The following is a 25,557-nucleotide window of genomic DNA, read 5'->3' on the forward strand; positions in this document are numbered from 1 at the left end:
TATTAAAAAAATCTGACAGTAAAAGGCAAATAATAAAAATGAAACAAAAATGCCCCAGGACAGGAGATCAGATGGCCGTTATCAATCACAAATTATTTACTTTATTCATTCAACAAATATTGGTAGAGAACTTACAATGTGCAAAGCAGTGTGCTGGGGACAAAAAGGAATACAAAGTTGAATTGGGCACAGCTGCTAACCTCACGGGAGAACATATACAGAGATAATTAGGATATGAGGTAGGAGGGGCATGTGGGTGGGGCAGTCTGTTAAGCATCTGACTCTTGGTTTCGGCTCAGGTCAGGATCTCACGGTTCATGAGTTCAAGCCCTGCCTCAGGATCTGTGCTGCCGGTGCCGAGCCTGCTTGGGAGTCTCTGTCTCTCCCTCTCTCTCTACCCACCCCCCATTTCTCTCTCTGTGTGTCTCTCAAAATAAATAAATAAGCTAAAAAAAAAAAAAGGATATGAGGTGGGAATTGTATATGCCATTTAAAACAAGAGTATGCGGGGCAGCTGTCCTTTCTTTTTTAAGTTTATTTGTTTATGTGAGAGAGAGAGAGAGAGAGAGAGAGAGAGAGAGAGCGCCCTCGTGCACGCGCATGAGTGGAGAGGGGCAGAGAAGAGGAAGAGACAGAGAAGCCCATGCACTGCAGTGCACTGACAGTGCAGAGCCTGACTCGGGGCTCAAACTCATGAACGATGAGATCATGGCCTGAGCTGAAATCAAGAGTCCAAGGCTTAACCAACGGAGCCACCCAGGAGCCGCAAGCCAGCTGCCTTCTTAGCTGGGAGAGCAAGGAAGGCTCTTTATTTTTTTTTTTAAATATTTTTTTCAACGTTTTTTATTTATTTTGGGGACAGAGAGAGACAGAGCATGAACGGGGGAGGAGCAGAGAGAGAGGGAGACACAGAATCGGAAACAGGCTCCAGGCTCCAAGCCATCAGCCCAGAGCCCGACGCGGGGCTCGAACTCACGGACCGTGAGATAGTGACCTGGCTGAAGTTGGACGCTTAACCGACTGCGCCACCCAGGCGCCCCAAGGAAGGCTCTTTAGAGAAGGGGAACCATCGCCTGTCTGAAAGGCAGGGGGTGAGGGAAGAGCGGCACAGGCGAAGGGGTGACGGAGCACACGCTCCGGGGGTCACACACTGGAGACGGGGGATCTGAATGCGAGAGCAAGTAGCACCCGATGAGGTAAGATGGGGAAGGATGGCCCCATGAAAATAGGCTCACTGCCACGGTCAGACCTTCGTCCTGTATTTGTTAAGCAGCAGCAGCACACTGTCAGCTCCTGAGGAACAGGGTGGAGTGAATCTTTGGGGCAGTAGCATGTATCCATTTCCTGGGGCTGCCATAACAAAGTACCACGGACCGAGAAAGCTTACGCAACAGATTATTTTCTCATACTTCTGGAGGCTGGAAGTTGGAGGTCAGCTCAGGCCCCTCTCCTTGGCGTATATAGATGGCTGTCTGTCCTCTCTCTGTCTTCACAACGTCTTCTCTCCGTTCTTGCCTGTGTCCTAATCTCTTCCTGTAAGGACGCCACTCACGTTGGATTAGGGCCCATCTGTGTGACCTCATTTTAATGTAATTACCTTTTGAAAGGCCCTATCTGCAAATAGAGGCACATTCTGAGGTGCTGGGAAGTAGGACCGGAACATACGAATGCGGGGGGCCACAGTCCAGCCCGTAGCACACGGTAAGGTGGCTCATGAGAGGCGGGGGGGAGCAGGAAGGCCGGTGAAGAGGCGTTATGGTGGTGGTGAGCAGGCCTTGGCAGTGAATGACCAGCAGGGAGGAACAAGGGGCCCATCAGCCCGACGGCTTTCCTCTTTGTAAAGGGGAAGACAACAAAAACGAAAGTTCTGTAAAGGGTGCAGTAAGAGAAAAGATGAGGCAGCCAGAATTAACTTGGCAAATTTCCCCAACCCATAAAGACATCCCCAGAGCCATCACTTTTCACTGCCTCTCCGTGGGGAGAAGGCTGCTGCCGATTCCCAGCCCACGCAGGACAAAATACCTCATTACTTTATAGTCTCACAGTGTTTACATCACATTCTTTCATGCCTAGGATCTGAATCTCAGCCAGGACGTGCCTGCATGACAGTTCCCGTGAATTAATAATGTTCCTGGCACAAAGTCCGGGTGGGCATTTATTTCCACTGCCCGAGGCTGGTGATGAATCGTGCTTTGCACAGGCTGCATAATTTCGTTTCTCCATAAGTCTGTGCCTTCTGCTGGCATTTTAAGGAATGTATTTTTATGAAGTTTGGCGCTATTCAGTAATTTTCCAGGAGGGCACATTGCCCAGGCCAGATGGACAGAGTTATTTCTGGTTCCAGCTGGTGAAGTCCTGTCTGATAAGATCCTACCCTGTCCTACTTGAACAGAGATACGCAGTCCGTTTGCAAGGTGGGTGGGGAAAATTACCCTAGCAGCAGCCCGTTAAGGTCGGTTAGGGTGGGAGGGCCACCCTCGTACCTAAACTTCCTAAGTCAAGGCCACAAACGGACATCTTCTTTCTAAGATGAACCAGTACCTTGACATGGAAAGTGATGGGGCAAGACGTCTAAACGGAGTCACTCAGTTACTGTATCAAAAGCCCCATGTTTCTTTCTGAAGCCGTTTGTCTTTAGAAAGAGAAAGAAGGCTGGTGCCCTGAAGTGTAATGAAGAGAAATAAACTTTGGCTTTCTGAAGAGGCTCACTTCAATTTTTCAGTCATACTACCTCGTGGAGTCACATAATCAACTATATTCTGCATTACTGGTACAGAGCCTCCTTGCACATTGATTTCTCAGCAGGAAAGTGTGTGCACTGATCAGGGGAGGTGTGCAAAGTTACTGGCACAGCGTGTTCCTTGTATGAGAATGCTCGGATCTGAGGTATGAGATCTCCTCTCTTACTTCTTTATTAACCTTCTAAAGGGAACTAAGGCCAGACAGTACCTTCCACAGTAAAGCACCTCTCCACTGGAAGAGGAAATGACATCATTGAAAAATAAAAGCACCCGGTCTTTTTAACTTTTCTTTTCAGTTTTTTGGACTTGCTCTTAAATTTGTTGAATATTGAGAATTGTTTATCTTCCTCCCAGACTTTCCTCTTCCTGCTCTGGGGTCTAGCCACGTCAAGGGGAAGAAGCCCCTCTTTGTATTTTCTCTGCCCTCTGCTTTTCCTTGTCTTCCTGCCGGTGAGGATCCAGGAACCGCACTTTATTCCCTCGTTCCTTCCACTGTAAACCTTCACTTCCTTTTGCCTCTTCAACCCACCGGCTGCTAACATAAAATTCTCAAAGCCCAGCCATTTTTTTCCTTGCCACTTCAGGCGAATCTCTTGGCTTTTATCCAGGAGGTAAGGTGGTAAGATCAAAGTTTCCCAAGAAAGACAGAACTGCTATTCTCATGTAACAGATAGGAACACTAAGTCACACAAAAGCTAAGTGATTTGCCTTAGAAATGGCTTTAGAAATCAAGGCTTGTGGGGGTTTTCCCAGAAATTCTACAAGGGTGAAGACAATACTTTGAAGAAGGAAGTTTAGCAACCAACCAATCAAACAACACAAATAAATATTAGCGTAAGCCATAAAAGGGAAAAATAATAAGTTGGACTTCATCAAAAGTGTAAAGCTTGGCCTTTTGAAAGACACAGTTAAGATAATGAAAATAAGGGTGCCTGGGTGGCTCAGTTGACTAAGTGTTGGACTTAGGCTCAGGTCATGATCTCACGGTTGGTGGGTTTGAGCCCCACATCCAGCTTTGCACTGACAGCGGAGAGCCTGCTTCAGATTCTCTGTCTCTGTCTCTCTCTCTCTCTCTCTCTCTCTCTCTGCCTCCTCCCCCGCTTGCACTCTCTCTCTCAAAAATAAATAAATAGTTTTAAAATATATATATATAAAATGATAATGAATATAAAAGCCACAGTCTGGGAGAAAGTAATTACAAATCATGGATCTGATTAAGATCTTTTTTATTTTATTTTTTAATAAAATTTTTTTAAAGGTTTACTTTTATTCCTGAGAGAAAGAGCACAAGTTGGGGAGGCGCAGAAAGAGAAGGGGACAGAGGAGCTGAAGCAGGCTCCACCCTGACAGCAGCGAGCCGGATGGAGGGCTCGAACTCACAAACCGCGAGGTCGTGACATGAGTGGAAGTCAGACGCTCAACCAACTGAGCCACCCAGGTGTCCCCAAGATCCTTTAACTTTGAAAGTCAATAATAGGGAAATAAAAGATCCAATAAGAAATGCACAAAAGATTTGAATAGACACTTCAGTAGAGACAATATACAGGTGGCAAATAAACACATGAAAATGCTTATCATCACTAGTCTAAAATAATGAGGATGAAAACCCCAGTATAGTTACCTGCTCATTCTAGTGAGGGTAAGGAGTAACTCTTATATATTGCTGGTCAGAATGCAGAAAGATACAGACACTTAAGAAAGTGGTTTGGCAGCTTCTTATAATGGTCACCATACACGTAGCATATGACCCAGCAATTCCACTGGTAGGTATGTACCCGTGAGAAATGAAGTCATAAGTCCACACAAAACTTGTTCATGAATATTTTTAGTAGCTTTATTAATAACCCCTTGCAGAGGCCAAGCAGAGGCTGCCCCAAACATTGACTATTTTATTTTATTTTATTTTATTTTATTTTATTAATGTTTATTTATTTTTGGAGGAGAGAGAGACAGAGCGTGAGCAAGGGAGAGGCAGAGAGAGAAGGAGATACAGGATCCGAAGCAGGTTCCAGGCTCTGAGCTGGCAGCACAGAGCCTGATGTGGGATTTGAACTCACGAGCTATGAGATCACGACCTGAGCCAAAGTCAGACGCCCAACCAACTGAGCCACCCAGGTGCCCCAATGGCACATTGATTATTTTAAATAAAAGTTACTTAAGAGAGAGCCAGTGCAAAAAGAACACTCTGGGGGTGCCTGGATGGCTCAGTCAGTTAAGCGTCCAACTTTAGCTCAGGTCATGATCTCGTGGTTAGTGAGTTCAAGCCCTGCATTGGGCTCTGTGCTGACAGCTCAGAGCCTGGAGTTGCTTCAGATTCTGTCTCCCTCTCTCTTTGCCCCTCCCCTGCTCACACTCTGTCTCTCTCTCCCTTAAAATAAATAAACATTTAAAAAGTTAAAAAAAAAAAAAAGAACACTCTGACCATGCTTTGTCTCCAGAAAGCAAGAAATAAATCTCCCATGTGAAAGGCACCCTCCCTGTACCAGCAGGTAGGGGGCCATCCTTATCACCAGAGATAGAAAATTTAGAGCCTAGAAATCTATATGAACAACTCTTATTACTTTTTAGTAATTTACTATCCCAGCCCAAATTCTGTTCAGATTCCTTATCTAATTGAGGCTCCAAAAGTTTAGTTTTCTTTGTCTTGTCAGTTCCTCATGGATTTATTGTCTCTCTGTCTTTAAAGTATAAAACCTGCTTGTTTTGGTCGTTTCTTTATGTCTCCATTTCATTACTGGGGCTTCCATGTGCATGTAATTAAAATGGGTGGGGGGTTTTTGTTGTTTTTTATGGGTTTTGGGTTTTTTTTTTTTTTTTTTTTACTTGTTAGTCTGTTTCACATCAATTTAATTCTTAGACCAGCTGGAATAACCTTGAAAGGTAGAAATAATTTTTTCCTATCCTACACCCCAAACTGAATACAACTAGATACCAGTGGCTGATGAACGGATAATCTCTGGGACACCCATAAAATAGAGTACTTCTCAGCAGTAAAAAGGACGGAAGCACTCTTGGTAGCAACAACATGAATGGATTTCACAAAAGTTATTGTACGCAAAAGAAGTCAAATTCTAAAGGCTACGTATTTTATGATTCCATTTATATGACAGTCTGGAAAAGACCAAACCAAAAGAACAGAGAGTCGATCAGTGTCTGCTCAGGGTACAGGCGGGATGATTGGCTACAGAAGGCACGAGGGAGCTTTCTGAGGTGTTGTGAAACTTCTGTATCCTGATGTGGTAACGATTACCTGAGTGTATATATTTGTCAAAATTGGTAGAACAGTACATCAGAAAACTAAACTTCGCCGTAGATAAATTATACCTTGAAACATTTTCAAATGTTAAATGCAAAGAAGGGTTTTGTGGCAAATACTCTATTTTTCTTTCGTTCCTTCTCCATAAAATCTTTCCCAGGGAGGTATTGTATGTCAGATGCTGCCTGTTAGTTCAGAAATCTAGAGATAAATAATGGGCTATTTACTCATAGTGTGTAGGGGGGACATAAAAGAAAATTCATCTGTTTTAGGATGGACTATTTTTTGCTGTGACAGAGAGAGCCCAGAGAAGTGTTAAGGTTGTGGAGGAGGAAGGATAAGAACACTCCCTGCTAAGTCTTTACTGGAGCCAAGGCTGGTGGGAACAATTAGAGGGTGAGGGGGGAGGGCACCCCGTGTAAGGAACAGTGGGAGTGAAAACAGAGGGCAGCAAAGAGCCAAGAGAAGTGAACCCCGTCCTCCTCCCTCTGCAGCTGCTGCTGTGGGGATCAAACAGCCAATGGGAGCTTTACTGAGCGGCACTGACCCCTATAAGAACAGAGGGAAGGCTGGTCCCCTGACCTGCTTCCCTCACAGCACAGACATTTAGAAAATACTCACTAAATTCTGCCTCACAGTTGAATCCCAACTGATGAACACTGAAAACATGGAAGACCTAATGAAAATAGAAGATTGCTTTTAAGCAAGAATTGTTGAAGGCAAGACCCTTTGGTGGATGCTGAAGTTAATGGGGAGAAATAGGATGAGAAACAGGATATTTTCATAGTCTCAAAGGGTTTCCTTACAACATTTTCCCTTTGGGAGAGTAGGAACTACTTTGTAGTGGAAAAACTCTGTAGACACCACCTTCATCGAGTGATCAAAGTAAGCCTCACTAGAAACAAGATAGGCGGACACCATGTTTCTTCAAGATGATGTGCTGAAAGGGCAAATATTTCTGTCATAGTATTCTTGTCAGAAATGCGGTCTTACTTCAGGCTGCTGTAACAAATGACCATAGACTGAGTGGCTTAAGCAGCAAACGTTTATTTCTCACGGTTCTGGAGGCTGGGATGTCCACCATTAAGGAGTCAGTAGATCCTGTGCATGGTGTGGACCCTTTGAAAATGACTGTCTTCTCATTGTACCTTCACGTGGCAGAGAACAGAGAAAGACAGGAAGCAAGCTCATGTGTCTTTCCTTCTTCTTTTTCTTTTTCTTCTTCTTCTTCTTCTTCTTCTTCTTCTTCTTCTTCTTCTTTTAATGTTTCTTTATTTTTGAGAAGTGGGGAGGAGCAGAGAGAGAGGGAGACAGAGAATCCAAAGGAGGCTCTGCACTATCAGCACAAAGCCCAGTGTGGGGCTCCAACTAAGGCACCATGACATCATGACCTGAGCCGAAGTCAGATCCTCAACTGACTGAGCCACCCAGGCACCCCTCACATGTCTCTTCTTATAAGATACTAATCTCATTCAGTGGAACTCCACCCTCATGACTCAAATCCCAGCTTCTAATAGCACCACATTGAGGGGTAGGATTTCAACACATGAATTTTGGGGAAACAACAGACATTCAGTCCATAACAAATGCATAGCTTGGCTCTAAGTCTGAAACATTGGACAAACCCAAATTGAAGGGTATTCCACAAAAATAACTGATCAATATCCTTTAAAAATCCCAGTATATATATTCATGGAACACTAGCCATAAAAACGAATGAAATCTTGCTATTGCAATGACATGGGTGAAACTAGAGAATATTATGCTAAGCAAAATAAGTCAATCAGAGAAAGACAAACACCATACGATTTCACTCATATGTGGAATTTAACAAATAGAAAAATGAGCAAAGGGGAATAAAAGAGAGAGAGGCAAACCAAGAAACAGACTCTTAACTATAGCAAACAAATCCATAGGGGAGGTGGGTAGGAGGATGGCTGACACAGGTGAGTGCATTTGTGATGAGCACCAGGTGAGATATGGAAGTTTTGAATCACTATATTGTATGCCTGAAGCTACTCTTACACTGTGTTAACTAACTGGAATTTAAATAAAAACTTTAAAAAAAATAAGAAAAAATTCCAAGGCCATGAAAAATAAAGGAAAATCTCACAGAGAGGAGAAGACTAAAGAGATACAGCAACTAATTGATCCTGGACCGGAAAAAAAAATCATTAATGGGAAAACTGGCTAAATTCAAATAAGGTCGGTAGGTGAGTTAACAGCATTGTATTGATGTAATTTCTTGACTTTTAGAATTGTAGCAGAATTTTGTCAGACGCCAGCACTAGGGGAAGCTGGATGATGGGCATATGGGGACTCTGTACTCTATGTACTGCTTTTCTGTAAATCTAAGATGATCTTTTCAAACACTTTCAAAAAGCAGTATTTCTTAAGAAGGAGGATAATGCTAGAACTTTCTACATCTGTGCCCCTCTCTAAGTTACTTTTATTTCTTTGTTTTTCCTCTGACCGAACAGAGCAGTTATGAGTGTCCCTGAGTAGGAGCAACAGAATCATCTCGCAGGACAGAGGCATGCTCTCACTTTGTTCTTATGCCCTAAAACATTACAGGATCATATATTTAAATTTTTTTTTTCAACGTTTATTTATTTTTGGGACAGAGAGAGACAGAGCATGAACGGGCGAGGGGCAGAGAGAGAGGGAGACACAGAATCGGAAACAGGCTCCAGGCTCTGAGCCATCAGCCCAGAGCCCGACGCGGGGCTCGAACTCCCGGACCGCGATATCGTGACCTGGCTGAAGTCGGACGCTTAACCGACTGCGCCACCCAGGCGCCCCAGGATCATATATTTAAAAGTCATCTCCTCCCACCAGTTCTCAGGGGTCTCAAACCTAAACTCCTTCAGATGGAAGAGCACCTATCCTATGGTATTGCATTCCACGTACTGTCGATACATGAAGTTCTCTCACGAATCTAAGTTCAGTCTCAATGCTGCAGAATGGAAGATATCTGTGGTCTGCTTCAAAGTCAGGAGTATCCCTTCCAATCAAAAATTTTTAACTGCAAAAGAGGGAACTAGGGCTTTGAGTCAGTATTTCATACAACTGCAAATGGACGGATTCTACTATCCGCTGGCTACCACACAGGTTCAGGCGCCCATGAGAATGATAAGGTTTTCTCATGTGAATCTGGGCTCTCTTAGCTCCCTCAGACACTGTGGTTTTATTTTCTGTCTAAAGAAGTGAAGGACAAGCAGAAGGAACACACCTTCCTTAATAACTTTTAGTATGTAATGCTTATGTGGGTCTTAGGGTCTGATTGCAATTGAAGCATGTAGAATGAGCCCGTTCTAATACCACCTGCTCTATAAGGGACTGTTGGCATTTATGCAGACCAGCATCTGTTTGCCTTTCCTGATTGCCTCAGTTTCCTAGGGGTGATTAACTCTCCTCGATTCTGTGCAATTGTGGTGGCACAGCAAAGCCAAGTGTTTGCACACACACAATAGTTGACGGTGACCTTGAAAGCCCCTTCTGCTAGATCCTTTCTTTTGTTCTCCTGGTACATCCAAATGTACAGCTCATGTCCTGATGTTGGCCAACTTCTCCCTTCATTCTCAGACTTTGAAGCCTGAGTTGAAGAAAGCAAAGAGGAATAAAAGCTATGGTTCAATTCTTCCAGTATTATTGTCCCTATGAAGCCATGGAGATGGTCCTGCTGAGGAGACACTGTGAATTTCCTGAATCTCACTTGTTTCAAGCCCAGTTCTTCATCTTTCTTTGTCCTGGGAGCTAGACCACATCCTTCCAAGAAATCCCTTTTTAAAAGCTAGCCAGAGTTGCTTCTTGTCGCTTGCCAGCCGAGAAAACTGGCTGGTTCAATTCCTCAAGATCATTTGAGAAGATCTTAGCTGGCTTCCAAAAGGAAGTAAGCAATCCTCAGTGCTGTGTGGTTCCTGAATCCGCTGTTGTGCTCTGAAGTGAGCTGGGCTTTTAGAAATACAGGCTCCATACTTGAACCTTTTAAGGTTTTTAATCACTATTACTAGCTCTGGAGAAGGAGGAGAATCTTTGAAACATAATAATAGGTTACTAAGTATCTTAAACTAGAATTAAATGATGTCATCGTATCATCAGGAAATGCCTGCAATATGCACTTTATAACAGTTTGTATCCATGCACTTCATGTTTATTAATATAAATGAGCAGAGTTTATGGGTTTATTTTGAACGCAGATATAATTTTCCATCTTAGCACTTGAAAAACGAAGTGTTAATGAGACATAACCTTCATGAGAAAGGCTTTGAGTGTGAAGTCATTGCAGAAACTTTTAAGACTTCCCCTGCTTCTTAAAAGCTAAACATACACCTGCTGTATGATCTAGGCAGTTAACTCCTAAGTATTTACTAAAAAAGAAAGAAAAAAGAAATAGAAGAAGCAGCATTAGCAGCAGCAGCATATGTCCATAGAATGGCATACACAAATAATTATAGTAGGAAAATTTGTAAAGCAAAAAAAAAGAAAAAGCTGTAAATGTGCATCACCAGGTGAATGGGTGATTGGACAAACAAGTTGCTGTGTTTCCACACAATACTACCCAACAGTAAGAAGAATATATTGTCACAACATGGATAAATGTCAAAATAATTATGCTGAGTGAAGCCAAACAAAAGAATAGTACTATAGGATTCCATTTACAATTCTAGGAGATGCAAACTAATCTGTAGTCGCAGAAAGCAGATCAGTGGTTGCGTGGGAAGGGGGAAAGGGTAACAAAAGGGTGTGAGGAAATTTCTAAGGGTTATGCTAATGGGTATGCTAACGGTTGCTCACCTGTATCCATATGTCAAAACTTAGCAAGCCATTTACTGTACCTAAGTGTAGCTCCTTATATGCAAGTCATTCCTCAATAAAGTTGTTGAAAGGACACTTGCCTACCAGATTTGGCAACCTAGATCACCCAGGAGGACACTTGCCTACCTAGATCACCTAGGAGGAAGAGGCAAAACACAAGAGATCTAAGAAATCATCTAGTCCAGGGTAAGCAAACTTTTTGCTGTAAAGGGCCAGGTAGTAAACATTTCTGCCTTTGCAGGCCATACAGTTTCTGTTACAATAGTCAACTCTGCTGCGATACTATGAAAACAGTCGTGGATAATATGTAAATAAAAGTGAGTGGCTGTGTCCCAATAAAACTATTTTCAAAAAACAAGAATTGAACTGGGTGTGGTCCATGTGTTATAGTTTGCTACACCATGATCTAGTTGAACACAATTATTATATAGAAACTAAGAGGTGGAAGGCTATGTGGACAGTTAATGGTAGCTTATAGAAATCAGAAGTGACATACTTTAAGATCTTTAATCAACCTTTCACTGTAGAAATACCAAGTTAAAAACGTATTTGACTTAATGCCAAAATATCATTCCACAGATTGTCAATGGTAATGGGAAATGTACCGTTATGATAGAGAAATCCACAAATCACCACCTAAACACTTACCATAAATAGTGGGGCAATCTGACTTTTATGTCCCCTGATAGAATGCCAAATGAATTAGGCTTCATCATCTTTGAAGAATTAGTGCCAACAATGTTTAATATGATTGTAATCAAATCAAGCCTGTGGCTGTCATTCCCAGCTGATAGGACGTACAAGAGAGAGAGATAAGTGGAATACCCTGGAGAAACAATCAGGCAAATCTACAACACATCGCAACATGCTCCAAGACAACTAGCCTGATCACTTAAAGAAATGACCGCTACAGAAAAAAAAATAGGTGAGGGAGACTGCTCTAGCTTGAAAGAGACTAATATGATGCATAAAAATGTGTTGACTTCTGGCTTTAAAAAAATGCTATAAAATATATTTGGGGGGCACCTGCGTGGCTCAGTCGGTTGACGGTCTGACTTCAGCTCAGGTCATGATCTCATGGTTCGTGAATTTGAACCCCTGTCGGCCTCACTGCTGTCAGCTTGTCAGTGCAGAGCTCACTTTGGATCCTCTGTCCCCCTCTCGCTGCCCCTCCCCCACTTGCACTCTCCCCACAATAAATAAATATTTAGAAAAAATAAATAAGTAAAATATATTTGGGGTAACAAAGGAATATTTGTCTTCAGTCATTAGATAGTATGGAAAATGATTATGAGCTTTCTTAGGTGGAATAATCATATTGCAATTTTGCACAAGAATATCCTTATTGTAGAAGATAAGTGGTAAAATTCTTAGAGATAACATGCTGTCAGTGACTAGAAAGATATCAACAGATACATATATGAAGGAAAATAAAACAAAGTTGCAAATAGGTTAATAATTATTCAACCCAGGTGGTGAGTTGATGTGTGTCCATTGTACTATTTTAACTTCCTGTATATTTGAAGGTTTTCTTAAGAGATAGTTGAAAAAAAATAGTTATATTTGATGATATGTCTTGAGAGGACAATATTCTTATAGACACACATATTTAAATTTTATTTAAATGCTCTTTTAAATGAAAAAATAAGAAGATAAGAAAATATCTATTCTAACTATGACAGGAGAGAATAAAGACGTTTTAACATTAAATTCTATATCATATGTTTTCTAATAGTTAAGTAGAAGAAAAAATATAATTCCTCAAAAGGAAAACAGTTTTCACTTGGTCCTTTGAGAGAAACTCTAAGATTACTTACGATGATTTCACTCTAACAATTTTGGCACAGGGGAATTTGTTACAACTCATACCATGCACACAAATCTTTTTTTCTTGATTATGGCACTCTTAAAGGATATGAAAAAAAAAAAAAAAAGACTATAAAAGCTCCCGTCCTAAACAGAGAATGGATTCCACTGTTCTCTGATAACCAATGCAAGACATGATACAACATTTGAAGAAGAAAACAATCCCTCAGAATTCAGGAAATGGACAGGTCGATGGATGGAACCAGTCACAGCCATCACCCAGGTGGGCTTGGCTACCTCTTACCATGTTTAGTCATTTATGCTTCCTGCCTAATGACCACAGTGACAGGCTGCATATCTTCCCCTTATGTCTTCACTGCATATCAATTAATCATTAAGTAGGGGAATGCAGTCAATCTCTGTAAACTGTATCTGTCTGAGCCTGACTCTGGGAAAGGTACTCACTAAGGCCTTATTAGGTCCTGGAGGCAGAAAGAAAATAAGCCTCATAATTCACTGTAGCAAATGCTATTGGCGCCCCATCCATATCCCCTTTGCAGTCACCATTCTTAAGCATGCCAGCTGAATCTCTCTGCATGAGGGCTTTCTGTAGTCACGGGAGTCCATTTAGCCCAAGTGCAGGGCATGCAGACAGTATTGGGGAGCTCATGTTCCCAAGAAGCAGTTTTCAACCAATAACTGACAGGAGTCAATAGATCAATATTCCCAATCCCTGGATTGGACAACTCCAAGTCATGTTCTACACTGTCTCCCACAGATCCCCAGCAGGACTGAGCCCCAGTTTAGCGCTGCGGGGAGGAAATAAGGTAAAGAGCTCTCACTATCTCTCTCTTGATTGTGTGAAGGTGGCAGGGAGACAAGCATTTGAGAGACGGCTGAAGAATAGGAAATGCTGGGAACTGCTGCCGTGTGAAATGCAATAAAGGAGTGGGCACTGAGAACGAGAAAAATGATGGCTGAGCAGTGTGGTGGCCCTGCTGCCGTTGGTAGTCATACATGTAGAAGGCTGCCAATCCATTGGGCGGGAGAGAGTCTCTTACAGAAAACTGGGGAATGGGACTGAGCCCAGGCTAAGGGATGAAGGGCAAGAATGGTGGGAGTTGGAAATCCTAGCTTCAGAACACTCAAACCTCTTTTTGTGCGGTACTCTAGGAGTGGGCGATGGCCTCAGTAGGGAACCCCGAGGTGTGAAAGCTGAGCCACCATGACCAACAGCATCCCACATGGGCTGAGCCAGCCATCTGACCAGACACGCATCTCTACCATGCTGCCTCACGCACGCCTCTCGAAGTTCAAAATCTGTCTTTCTTGTTTGGTGACTACAGTTTTACGTACTTGCTACACATATTTGAGAGCCCAAGGAATAAGGAGGCTTGAGGCCAAAGAGGGCTTGAATGGTCATGTGGAGATGGCCATCCTCCAGTTCCCCTCTCCATCACCAGTCGCAATTAACGCGCCAAGACAGAGAAATTACAAGGTGATCTGACACAACTCTGAGCAAGGTCCTCTCTAAGTCTGTTTCCTTTCCTGTAGAGAGTGGTTGGTTATTCAGTGGCATATAAAGCACAAAACTGTTGGGCACTTAGTAGGTGCTCAAGAAATAATGGCTATAATTTAGATAATGAGCAAAGTACATTATATCTAGCTTTGTTAAGACTGTGCTGTCTTAGAGGCACCTGGGTGGCTCAGTTGGTTAAGCGTCCAACTCGATTGCGGCTCAGGTGATGAGCTTACAGTTCTGTGAGATCGAGCCCCACACGGGGCTCCGTGCTATCAGTGCAGAGCCTGCTTGGGATTCTCTCTCTCCCTCTCTCTCTCTGCCCCTCCCCCACTCACGTGCTCTCTCTAAATACATAAACTTTTTAAAAAAAAAATATATTAAGACTGTGCTGTCTTAGCCTGAGTTTTTTTAGAAAACAGGGTCTGAGGCAACAGCTTATCTGCACCTCTTTTATTTAGGGAATTCAACTGCAGGGAAGTGAAAGTGAGGAAATGAGAATGGGGCAGGGAGGACCACAGAGCAAATATGAGGGTGTGCACCACAGAGACGGCTCTTGCTCTGCAGTGAAACCAACAAATTGTACCACCTCACGAGACTGTCTTCTGAGAGGCCACAAGGCCACTGCATCCTAAGACAGTCTGTGCAGAGGAGGGATGAAGCAAAGGGGAGGAGCATTTATCCAATAGCTCTCAATTCCCACTGATCGAAGACTCAGCCCATGGGGCATTAACTCCTCTGCACTTTGGGGTGTACCTATGCGATTGCCAAGCAGGTCCTGATGTATCTTAAGCCTCAGTGGCAACTGAGCCTTGTGTTGAAGATAAAAAGCTCAAGGTGTGGGCCTGAGACAAGGCATTTCAGGTAATTCTTGTAGAATGTCAGCTGTGGCCATGGGGGCTATGACAACCTATATCAATTTGGTCCCCATAGTGGAAGCTGGGAGGAACAAGGGTCCCAAAACCCAAAGACAAATGAGTCAAAAATGATTTGAAATGGGACTAAGTTCCTGACATGCCTACATGTTGAAAATCCCTTTTAAGCTTATTGAATTCTATTTTTTCACTTCAATATTTCAGGAGATGGAGATATAGCTCCAACCTTCAGGGGTTCCTAATATGCAAGCTTCCTTTTTACACGGCAGGTATCCTGAACTGGATCCAATAGCTGTTGGTACAAAAATCAAGACCTAAGTACTGGAAGGGTACTTATCAAATCAAACAGTTTGTGGGAAGAAGTCTTTATACTATGAATAGTTGCCTGTTAGCCAACTGGTTTTTTGATACGTTGGATTTTTTTTTTTTTTTTTTTTTTTTTTTTTACTGATAAAATGCTCTCACACAATGTCTTTCTTTTGCGGGCTGTTTTCGTTCATTTTGCTATTAGATTCTGTGGCATTGGGAATTCTTGGCATTTTCTGCTGAAATGTAAAGGCTCTTTGCTACACAATATATGTGACTCACATACTGAGCCTCAAATTCCCTGAGAGAAGAGACATCTCCTTATTATATCTCTTGTACTCCTTCACAGCATCTTTAGTGGATAACAAATTCCCCATTAATATTTGCTGGGTGGGGAACAATCTAAACTCCAGACATTAGGAGAATGTGAAATAAGCAATAGGGTGGCCATAGAGTGGACATTCATACAGCACAGGTATTAAAAAAAAAAAAAAAAAAAGAACTGGAGGTCCCCTCTACTATAAACATGGGGAGGTGGGCAAGAGTTATGTTAATAAACAAATTGCAGAACATTATGTATAGAATAATATTTTGATTATATGTGCATATACACACATCTATGGATATGCACATTTAGAAATCTAGATGACAAGTGTAACACTATTAAAGGCTATTTTTAATTTTAAAGGCTATTACCTTGAGGAATGAGATGGGTAGAGGGAGAAAGAATTTTCTCTTTTCACTTGTATCCTTTGTCTTTCACAACAAACACTCATTACTTATGTAACCTACAAATGAACAAGTGAAACAAGCAATGCTTTGAATGAATCATGGGTATTCGATGACACGGTAGAAAAAAGAAGGCAACTGGGTACAAATGATTACTTGTTTTGACACCGAGTTAGTCAGGTGCCATCCCTCATTTAATCCTGCATGGAGAAAAATGCTAGTTCCATCTTTTTAATCCCTCTGAGAACCATCGGAACCGCTGCATTCTCAACTCACCCAAAATAACAGTGTTCTTTCTTGGCTGACTGGTTCGGTTATATATCATCATATTTGTACATCTTACTTTCTTCTGCAGAGAGTGCTGTTTACAATTCTAGTGGAGAGATGAGAACTTCTCAGCCGACATAGGTCACTCGGCTGTGCATAATCAGCATGGGTTGTTTCTTTTTTGTGTGTGTGCTTTTTTTTAATTCTCAGATTTTCACTATTTAAGTCTGCTCCAAATGGAAATATTTTTGTGCACTGCAAACACTTAGACAATAATATAGGAATCAGATGTTCTGGCATAAATGGCCTCCACACCCTAATGTAGCCCACATAGCAAAGCATGATAAATACCTACTTAAAGTCCTTGGAAATGAGGGATCAACCACTTCAGGCTGTACTTATTTCTTGGATCTTTTTGTGATGTCCCCCTCCACCTCCCACCCCCGTTTTCCTAAGCAGTGACAGAAAATCTTCATCTTCTCAGAGGGAGTGGGGTCTCAACAATTCATCCTTTATTTCTCCTTATTCATTTAATTCCCACACATCTCCTGCCAACCCCTCGACCTTCACCCTCAGGTCACCAATTACGTGCAACAAGCAAATGTGTTAGGACGGCAGACACTTCCCTCTGGCATCAGATAATCCTTTGGAAATATTTAGAGAATTGATAACATCAAGGAAGTGTGTGTGGGAAGAAGATGAAGATCAAAGACGGCTCTCTGAAGCTTTAGCAGAATGCCAAAGTATCTCAGATCTGAGTTAAGAGGAACATGTTACACTAAAAACGACTGAATAGGTAGCTGGTAAAAGTTCCCAAGCAGTAAAAGCCAACAAGAATTTGAAAAAACAAATCTTCAGGGTGCCTGGGTGGCTCAGTCGGTTAAGTGTCCGACTTTGGCTCAGGTCATGATCTCATAGTTCCTGAGTTCAAGCCCCATGTCAGGCTCTGTGCTGACAGCTCAGAGCCTGGTGCCTGCTTTGGATTCTGTGTCTCCCTCTCTCTACCCCTCCCTGCTCACACTCTGTCTCTCTCAAAAAAAAATAAACATTAAAAAGTGTTGTTTAAAAACCCCACAAATATTCAACAAACATATTTCCCCAGATTTTTGACATGCACACTTTTGCTTTTTGAAAGGTAAAAAAAAAAAAAAAAAAAAAAAAAAATGCAAACAATGTGGCCCTAACCCATGAGTAGATTTTCCCTTTTATGTGGAACAGATCTATGAACTGGAAGGCAAAGAAGAAGAAGAAGAAGAAGAAGAAGAAGAAGAAGAAGAAGAAGAAGGGGAAGTGGAAGGGAAGGGGAAGAAGGGGGAAGAGGAGGAGAAGGAGAAGAAAAAATACTGCGTCCCTGTTTTTTACTATCTCCTGAATGAAATTTAGCATTTATTTCTATTATGAATTTAGGCAACAATTAGCAGTCATCTTATTAGAATCCATGAATTTAATACAATACAAATAAGAAATATTTTTATAGCATGTTAAAGTTGTTGCAGAGATCTTCAAATATTGTTTACATTCACCATTATTCAAAATTACAGTAGTTAATTGACCTGACACTGAATCTCATTATTTAATGCCTTAATAAAGAATAGTATATTGCAATATAAAAAAATGTTATAGTTTTAAAATTCCAGTTTACTTAATACACAGTGTTATGTTAGTTTCAGGTATACAAAAATAGTGATTTAATAATTCATATGCTACTTAGTGCTCATCAAGATAAGTGTATTCTTTTTTTCCCCCATTTTTCCTTTTTTTTTTTCAAATATAACTTATTGTCAAGTTGGCTAACATACAGTGTATACAGTGTGTTCTTGGTTTTGGGGGTAGATTCCCGTAATTCATCGCTTATATACAATACCCAGTGAAGATAAGTATAGTCTTACTCTCATCACCTATTTCACCCATCCCCCACCCACTTCCCCTCTGGTAACCATCTGTAGTTAAGAGTCTGTTTCTTGGTTTCTCACTTTTTTTTTTTCTTTGTTCATTTGTTCTGTTTCTTAAATTCCATGCATCTGTGAAATCATATGGTATCGGTATTTCTCTGGCTTATTTCACTTAGTATTGTACTCTCTAGGTCCGTCCATGTTGTTGCAAATAGGAAGATTTCATTCTTTTTTTTATAGCTGAATAATGTGCCATTGCATTTATGTATATATTTAAATATATAAATAAATATATGCCACATCTATATATTAGTAAATATATATCTATTTATATTATATATAATATAAATATAATATCAATTATATATGTATATAATATAAATATATGGCACATCTTCTTTGTCCCTTCATCTATTGATGCTTCTGTAATGTGGCTATTGTAAATAATGCTACAATAAACATAGGGGTGCATATACGCTTTTGAATTAGTGTTTTTGCATTCTTTGGGTAAATATCCAGTACTGACATTACTGGATCATAGGGTAGTTCTATTTTTTATTTTTTTGCAGAACCTCCATAATGCTTTCCATAGTAGCTTCACCAGTCTGCATTCCCACCAAAAGCGCACAAGGGTTCCTATTTCTCCACATCCTTGCCAACATTATTGATCCTTGTGTTTTTGATTTTAGCCATTCTGACAGGTGTGAGGTGTTATCTCATTGTGCTTTGATGTTATCATACATGAAATATATAAATTACATAAAATATAAATAAAATATAATGTATAAATATATAATGTTTAAAATACCATATTTTGATACTTATATTTCAACATAATTGGTTTCCTTTCTTTTCTTTGAGAGAGAGAAAGCACAAGTAGGAGAAAGGGGCAGAAGAAGAGAGAGAGTCTCAAGCAGGCTCCGTGCTCGGTGTAGAGCCCTACATGGGGCTTGATCCCACAGCCCTGGGATCATGATCTGAGCTGAAATCAAGAGTTGGACACTCAACTGACTGAGCCACAAAGGCACCCTTAATTGGTTTCCTTTGTAATTCTATGTGTTTTATTTTATGCCTTTGGAAACACTTTCTGAGAAGAAATCTATAAGCTTCAACTAACTGCAAATACATGAGAGAGCTAGCTGGGAACAGAAGAACCATCCAAGTGAGTCTCACCTAAATTGCCCACCCATGGGGTAGTAATCTAAACAAAATGGTTGTAATTTTGACCTACTAACTTTTGGAGTGCTTTGTTATATAACCATAAAAACCATATAGATCCCTAATATTATGTGTTCAACATTTTTCCCTAAAGCAATTTTCTCATTTAAATAAATTAAGTTTTAAACAGTCTTTTTAGTACCCTGCAAATAGAAAAAAAACATTTTCACTGGGCACAAATAGAAGCAAACCAAAAACAAATACAAGGAAAACATTAAATAATGTTACTAAATTTTAGCCAGAAATGTTGTCTGGGAAGGTTCTTTATTAAAAAAAAAAGAAAGAGAGACAGGGTTCCTGCGTGGTTCAGTCAGTTACGAGTCTGACTTCGGCAAAGATCATGATCTCACGGCTTGTGAGTTCTAGCCCCACCTCCGGCTCTATGCTGACAGCTCAGAGCTTGGAGCCTGCTTTGGATTCTGTGTCTCCTTCTCTCTCTGTCCATGCCCCACTCACACTCTGTCTGTCTCTCAAAAATAAATAAACATTATGAAAGATGCTCAATGTCACTCCTCATCAGGGGGAGTGACTCCTCATCAAAACCACACTCAGATACCATCTCATGCCAGTCAGAAAGGCTAAAATGAACAAATCAGGAGACTAGATGCTGGCGAGGATGTGGAGAAACGGGAACCCTCTTGCACTGTTGGTGGGAATGCAAACTGGTGCAGCTGCTCTGGAAAACAGTGTGGAGGTGCCTCAAAAAATTAAAAATAGACCTACCCTAGGACCCAGCAATAGCATTGCTAGGAATTCACCCAAGGGATACAGGAGTGCTGATGCATAGGGGCATTTGTACCCCAATGTTTATAGCAACACTTTCAATAATAGCCAAATTATGGAAGGAGCCTAAATGTCCATCAACTGATGAATGGATAAAGAAGTTGTGGTTTATATACACAATGGAATACTACGTGGCAATGAGAAAGAATGAAATATGGCCTTGTGTAGCAACATGGATGGAACTGGAGAGTGTTATGCTAAGTGAAATAAGCCATACAGAGAAAGACAGATACCATATGGTTTCACTCGTATGTGGATCCTGAGAAACTTAACAGAAGACCATGAGGGAGGGGAAGGGATTAGAGAGGGAGGAAGCCAAAACATAAGAGGCTCTTAAAAACTGAGAACAATCTGAGGGTTGATGCGGGGTGGGAGGGAGGGGAGGGTGGGTGATGGGCAATGAGGAGGGCACCTGTTGGGATGAGCACTGGGTGTTGTATGGAAACCAATTTGACAATAAACTTCATATTAAAAAAATAAAAAATAAATTAACATTTAAATATTAAATAAAAAAAGAAAGAGATATACATGCTGAACAGGCATTGAAGACAAGACACATCACCTCCAGGGCACCTGGGTGGCTCAGTTGTTTAAGCATCTGACTCTTGGTTTTGGCTCGGGTCATGATCTCACAGTTTGTGAGTTTGAGCCCCACATTGGGCTCTGCACGGACAATGCGGAACCTGCTTTGGATTTTCTCTTCCTCTCTCTGTCCCTCCCCTGTGTGTGCATTCTCTCTCTCTCTGTCTGTCTGTCTCTGTCTCTCTCAAAATAAATACATAAACTTAAAAAAAAAATGTGTGTATCCTCATGTAGACCAACCCTGTAAACATAAATCTATATTTAAAAAAAAAAAGACACATCACCTCCAAAATGAGACTTTCACCTTGGTGAAGGCAGAAGGACCAAAAGAGAAGAGTGTGATTCAGTGTCACTTAATTCCTGCCCCCATCCCTTTCATAGTCAGGACTCCAGGTGGGTAGTCTTAGACCACATCTTGTGCAGAACTGGTCAGGACAGTGTAGTCTGATTGGACTTATGGAAAAAAAAGGAATTTTTGCTTAAACAGGTGCTCTATCTCCTGATACTGGAAAGAAATGGCACAAACCTGAGGGAGTTTAGGAAAATAAGTTTGCATAATTTCACTCCTGCCACAGAGGACAGAGAACACAGAACACAGTTCTCATATTCAATACATGTTCAGATCTCATTTGCTAAATTAAGGAGCTAGTAGAAAAGGCCCAGAATCCCTTCCAGCTTTCTTTTGCTATGAACCCATGAGTTTAAATGTCCTAGCAAAGCACCCAAAGAATCCACTAAGGAACAATAGAGAAGAGGCAAGAAATTAAATAATATTGACTCACACATTGAGGAAAATCATTCCTTTTCCACTCTCTGGTCCCTGTGCCTTGCTCAAGGTAAAGGACTTTGCATCAAGCCTGGAACATATATCCAAAAATATTATCTATAAGTAATAATGCTAATGCTAATAATAATAACAACAACAACAATAATAATAATAAATAACTGAGCAGTTAAGAACATGGGCTCTGGATTTGAATTTTGTCTCCCTGTACATCCTAAATTTCCTACCTTCACAACAAATTTGTTTTTCTGTGTTTCAGTTTCTTCATCTGTAAAATGTGCAGTAAAAAGTATTTACAAAAGGTGATACATCACATTAATAAAAGAAAAGATAAGAACCATATGATCCTGTCACTCAATGCAGAAAAAGCATTTGACAAAATACAGCATCCTTTCTTGATGCAAACCCTCAAGAAAGTCAGGATAGAAGGGACATAGGACATACTCAAACATGATAGCCATTTATGAAAAGCACACAGCTACTATCATCCGTAATGGGGAAAAACTGAGAGCATTCCCACTGAGATCAGGAACACGACAGAGATGTCCACTCTCACTGCTGTTGTTTAATGTAGTGTTGGAAGTCCTAACATCAGCAATCAGACAACAAAATGAAATAAAAGGCATCAAAGTTGGCAAAGATGAAATCAAACTCTCACTTTTCGCAGACAACATGATACTCTACATGGAAAACCCGATAGACTCCACCAGAACTCTGCTAGAACTGATACATGAATTCAACAAAGTCGCAGGATACAAAATTAATGTACAGAAATCGGTTGCATTCTTATACACCAATAATGAAGCAACAGAAAGAGAAATAAAGAAACTGATCCCATTCACAATTGCACCAAGAACCATAAAACACCTAGGAATAAACCTAACCAAAGATGTAAAAGATCTGTATGCTGAAAACTATACAAAGCTTATGAAAGAAATTGAAGAAGGCACAAAGAAATGGAAAAACATTCTGTGCTCATGGATTGGAAGAATAAATATTGTTAAAATGTCAATACTACTCAAAGAAATCTACACATTCAATGCAATCCCAATCAAAATTGCACCAGCATTCTTCCTGAAGCTAGAACAAACAATCCTAAAATTTGTATGGAACCACAAAAGACCCCGAATAGCCAAAGTAATATTGAAGAAGAAAACCAAAGTGGGAGGCATCACAATCCCAAACTTTAGCCTCTACTACAAAGCTGTAATCATCAAGACAGTATGGTATCGGCACAAAAATAGACACATTGACCAATGCAATAGAATAGAGACCCCAGAATTGGACCCAGTAATCTTTGGCAAAGCAGGAAAGAATATCCAATGGAAAAAAGACAGTCTCTTTAACAAATGGTGCTGGGAGAACTGGACGGCAACATGCAGAAGAATGAAACTAGACCACTTTCTTACACCATAAATAAAAATAAACTCAAAATGGACGAAGGACAAAAATAAACTCAAAATGGATGAAGGACCTGAACATTAGATAGGAAACCATCAAAACCCTAGAGGAGAAAGTAGGAAAAAACCTCTTTGACCTCAGCTGCAGCAATTTCTTACTTGATACATCTCCAAAGGCATGGGAATTAAAAGCAAAAATGAACTATTGGGATCTCATCAAGATAAAAAGCTTCTGCACTGCAAAGGAAACAACCAACAAAACTAAAAGGCAACCGACGAAATGGGAAAAGATATTTTTGTAAATGACATATCAGATAAAGGGCTAGTATCTAAAATCTATAAAGAACTAACCAAACTCCACACCCAAAAAACAAATAATCCAGTGAAGAAATGGGAAGAAGACATGAATAGACACTTTGTTCCAAAGAAGACATCCAGATGGCCAATAGGCACATGAAAAGATGCTCAACGTCACTCCTCATCAGGGAAATACAAATCAAAACCACACTGAGATACCACCTCACGCCAGTCAGAGTGGCCAAAATGAACAAATCAGGAGACTATAGATGCTGGCGAAGATGTGGAGAAACGGGAACCCTCTTGCACTGTTGGTGGGAATGTAAACTGGTGCAGCTACTCTGGAAAACAGTGTGGAGGTTCCTCAAAAAATTAAAAATAGACCTACCCTAGGACCCAGCAATAGCACTGCTTGGAATTTACCCAAGGGATACAGGAGTGCTGATGCATAGGGGCACTTGTACCCCAATGTTTATAGCAGCACTTTCAACAATAGCCAAATTATGGAAGGAGCCTAAATGTCCATCAACTGACAAATGGATAAAGAAGATGTGGTTTGTATATACAATGGAATACTACTTGGCAATGAGAAAGAATGAAATCATGCCATTTGCAGCAATGTGGATGGAACTGGAGGGTATTATGGTAAGTGAAATAAGTCAGGCAGAGAAAGACAGATACCGTATGTGTTTCACTCACATGTGGATCTTGAGAAAATTAACAGAAGACCATGGGGGAAGGGAAGGGGAAAAGAAGTTACAAGGAGGGAAGGAGGCAAACCATAAGAGACTCTTAAGGACTGAGAACAAACTGAGGACTGATGGGGGTTGGGAGAGAGGGGAAAGTGGCTGATGGGCATGAAGGAGGGCGCTTGTTGGGATAAGCATTGGGTATTGTATGGAAACCAATTTGACAATAAATTATATTAACAACAACAAAAAAGGTGCACCTGGGTGGCTCAGTCAGTTGAACATCTGACTTCAGCTGGGGTCATGATCTCACGGTTCATGAGTTCCAGCCCCGTATTAGGGTCACTGATGTCAGCACAGAGCCCACTTTGGATCCTCTGTCTTTCTCTCTCTCAGCCCCTCTCCTGTTCATGCTCTCTCTCAAAAATGAATAAATATTTTATTTTATTTTTTTTAACGTTTATTTATTTTTGAGACAGAGAGAGACAGAGCATGAACGGGGGAGGGGCAGAGAGAGTGGGAGACACAGAATCGGAAGCAGGCTCCAGGCTCTGAGCCATCAGCCCAGAGCCCGACGCGGGGCTCAAACTTATGGACCGCGAGATCATGACCTGAGCTGAAGTTGGACGCTTAACTAACTGAGCCACCCAGGTGCTCCTGAATAAACATTTTAGAAAAAAAGTATTTACAACATATTTTGTTCTGAGGATTAAAAGAGATCTTACATGAAAAGTATTTAGAACTCTGCCCGGTACACAGTAATATATTACATAGTAATTCTATTACATACTAAGTATATTAAATACTCAACAAATTAATTGATGATGGTGATAGTGACAATGAGGAGGAGAGGGAGAATCAGTTGATCAGCAGCACACCATTGTTAAAGCAGAGACTTGGAAATAACTCCCCCCCCCTTTTTTGAATGTTGATTTATTTTGAGAGAGAGAAGAGAGGGGCAGAGGGAGAGAGAGAGAGAGAGAGAGAGAGAGAGAGAGAGAGAAAGAGAGAGAGAGAGAGAGAGAATCCCAAGCAGGATCCATGCTCAACACAGAACCTAACTGGGGGCTTGATTTCATGATGGTGAGATCTTGACCTGAGCTGAAATCAAGAGTCAGATGCTTAAGGGACTGAGTCACCCAGGCAGCCCCAATTCCTCTTTCTAAAACAAATTATCACTATTCCTTTGTGTGTCAAAGGTAGAACCTTGGCGTTATCTTTTGGATTCACAATATGATTGTTTCTCCAGGGACATGTATTCAGAGAAAACATGGTTTTTACTGGTAGTATTGTTCATCTGTAGTCTGTGATGTCATTTTGATCCATGCTGATCTATGTGATCCACCAGTGCAAAGAAGATTTATGTATGAGTTTTACGAGTGCGCACTTTTGCGTTAAGACTCTTTTCACCTTCACCACACTCTCTTCCCTGCTACTCAGCTCTTTCCTCCTCATTACCATGTGCCAGATCCCTCTATGAAAATATGCAATATAACTACATTCTGGTTCCAAGATCAACTCTGGCATTTGAACAGCATTCAGGCATGGCATGCTATTTTGGTAAAAATCATTTTCCAAAAACAGCATTATGACCA

The sequence above is a fragment of the Puma concolor genome, chromosome A3 (assembly GCF_028749965.1).
Source record: "Puma concolor isolate L17-30 chromosome A3, mPumCon1.1.hap2, whole genome shotgun sequence".
Classification (NCBI taxonomy): Eukaryota; Metazoa; Chordata; class Mammalia; order Carnivora; family Felidae; genus Puma; species Puma concolor.